At 38.6% G+C, this 3,108-nt stretch overlaps 1 non-coding gene across 1 annotated transcript; it reads right to left on the reverse strand.

Annotated features, from left to right (window-relative positions):
* Positions 1–640: 640 nt before the first annotated feature.
* LOC112207117 (U7 small nuclear RNA) lies at positions 641–702 on the reverse strand. Its single transcript, XR_002941592.1, has one exon. It is a non-coding gene; the product is annotated as a U7 small nuclear RNA (small nuclear RNA).
* Positions 703–3,108: the final 2,406 nt, after the last annotated feature.

Raw genomic sequence — 3,108 nt, forward strand, 5'->3', positions numbered from 1 at the left:
TTAATAGTAGTTTACTCTGGACAGTAGAAATTTGGGTGTTTGCTTTTAATTTGCTTTTCTTTTTATACTTATCTGTTTCTTACAATGTATTGTAATTATGTATTCAATTATGCATAAGTATGGTAATTTTGAGCTAGTTTTAAAGAAATAAATTGTCCAAATATCCCAATCAGTTAAAACATCATGGAGAAAAAGAATAACAGGCCAGGCGAGTTGTTCACACCTGTAATCCCAACACTTTGGAAAGCCGAGGTGGGAGGATCACTTGAGCTCAGGAGTTCAAGACCAGCCTAGGCAACACAGTGAGACCTCATCTCTACAAAAAAATTTAAAAATTAGCCAGGCGGGGTGGTGTGTGGCTGTAGTCCCAGCTATTCCTTAGGAGGCTGAGGCAAGAGGATGGCTTGAGTCAGGGAGCTGGAGGCCACAGTGAGCCATGTTCACACCACTGCACTCCAGCCTGGGTAACAGAGTAAGACTCTGTCTCAAAAAAAAAAGAATAACAGAAGGGGAGGAAAGATGAGAACCTGTAAAATATAGACTACTCCCTGACAAATGTCTAGAGAAAATTTTTAAACATGTTTTGTGAAAATTGGACATTAGTTAATAATAATTACATAATAATATAATTTTTTGCATGTGGGGTTTTCCAGTGAAAACCAGAAAATCTAGTATATAAATTCTAAAACAGCTGTAACATTATTATAATAATATTAATAACAAATATTTTACTGTTCATAAAGTGATTTCAAACTAACTTCACTGCCTTTATTAAGTGACTGCTATGTTGATCAAAAACGCCAGACACCATGTAAATAGATTTCTGCAAAGCATGTGGAGTTTCTCATAATATTCATTGCAGAAGATGGTGAAAGTAAACGTAAGTGGATTATAAATTTGCTGAACAATTGAAACACTCAGGAGATTCAAACACTTATATATTTAACAACTGCTCACATAGAGTTTCCTACATGCCAGACACTGCTTCAGAAATATTAGAGGCTTCAGAAATATTAAATTACTTCATTCTCACAACAGTCATAGGAGATAGGAGATGACAAAACCCTATTATAACTTCCTTTCTACAGAGGGCAGGTTAGGTAACTTGACCAAGGTCAGAGGGCTAGCGAAGGGCACAGCCGGGATTAAAGCCCAGGCAGCCTGTTTTCAGAGAGGGTGCCCCTAACCACCACACTATCATGAACAACATCTTCACAGTATATGGGCCATGATTATGCACTTAATAAATTTTACAAAGCAAATTTTAAATCTTAAATTTACAGAAAATATAACATGTTATATAAATATAGAATGAGAGAGACAGATTTATATTAAAAAAATTTGGATTTATTTCAGGTCCAAAATAATAATAATGTAGTAGCTAAGAAAACTAATTAATAAATTTTCAGACTTCATTAATAGAGAAGAAGTAAGAGAGAGCAATGGAAGAAAAAACTAGGTTTATTGATTGCCTACTGTGTATCAGATCATTTATACATAATATTTATTTTTCATTAAAATTCTTGGAAGTAGGTAATTGTGGTAGATTAAATGCATTATCGGCTTCAATGGCCTCCCTCTATTCACATCCATTATAACATGATTTTTTAACTACTCCACCCCCATCAAGAGATGAAATCTTCACCTTTTCAATCTAGGCTAGATTTGCTTTGGCCAAAAAAAATGCAACCAAAGTGATGTTGTGCCACTTCTGAGCATGAGTCTCACAAAGCCGCCTATGCTTCCACCCTCCCTTTCTTGGAACCCTGCTCATCTCCATAGAAACAAGCCCAGAGTAGCCTGTGAGGAGATGAGAAACCACTTAAGTCATGACAGCTGAGGTCATCCTAGACCAGACCAGCCCCCACCAACCTACTGACTTTAGATACATAAGTCCAGGTTGGGCACAGTGGCTCACACCTGTAATCCCAGAACTTTGGGAGTCTGAGGGGGACAGATCGCTTGAGCCCAGGAATTTGAGACCAGCCTGGCCAACATGGTGAAACCCTGTCTCTACCAAAATTACAAAAACTTAATTGGGTGTGGTGGTACATACTACCTATCCAGGAGGATCTCCTGAGCCCAGGAGGTTGAGGCTGCAGTGAGCCATGATCACACCACTGTACTCCAGCCTGGGCAATAGAGTGAGATGCTGTCTCCAAAAAAAAAAAAGAGTCCAGCCAAGATCAACCAACTCTCCCATAGTCTCTTGGGAAGTAATATACAGATGTCTTTTTAAATCATTACATTTTAGGGTGCTTTGTTACACAGCAATCGCCATATGATTCAGCATAATTTTTTCTCTTCTAAGTGTAGAAATTGAGGCTCAGAGAAGTATTTTACCCAAAATCACCCAGTTTGTAAGTGGCAGAAGTCAGCCCCAGTCTCTTTTATTTCAAAGCACATAATATTCAGATGTTAGAATAATCATCTCACTGAGCTCTATACTAGACTGGCCATATATGAAGTGCTATATTTAATTCTATACAACCTAACATGAATCCAGAAGAAAATACAAAGAATTTTATGATGTCTATAAACTAAAACAAAAAAACAAAAAACAAGAGAAAGGTTTGCTGGCTGAGTACAGAAGCTCATGCCTGTAATCCCAGTACTTTGGGAGGCCGAGATGGGAGGACTGCTTGGGGCCAGGAGTTTGAGACACACCTAGGCAAAGTAGTGAGACTCCATCTCTACAATAAATAAAAAAATTAGCCAAGCACGGTGGTGCACACCTGTAGTCCCAGCTACTCCGGAAGCTGAGGTGGGAGGATTGCCTGAGCCCAGGAAGTGGAGGCTGCTGTGAGCTATGATTATGCCACTGTACTTCAGCCTGGGTGATACCGCGAGACCCTGTCTCAAAAATAATAATAATAAAAAATTTAGAAAAAGAAATAAAAAGAAAGGTCTGCTTAGGTTGGAGAAGATAAAGCTCATGGAGGACATAAATAGAGGAGCAGATTTTTTTCTGTTGCTCCTGTCTCATCTACTCCGATTCCTTCAAGCAACAGCTCCCTACAACTCATGAAAAGACACATCTAACCCCTCATGATGATTACTGGGTTTAGATGTTAACCTCAGTCTTCCTGGTATTCATCACATAAGGGT

Source organism: Pan troglodytes, chromosome 1, assembly GCF_028858775.2.
Source record: "Pan troglodytes isolate AG18354 chromosome 1, NHGRI_mPanTro3-v2.0_pri, whole genome shotgun sequence".
NCBI classification, from domain to species: domain Eukaryota; kingdom Metazoa; phylum Chordata; class Mammalia; order Primates; family Hominidae; genus Pan; species Pan troglodytes.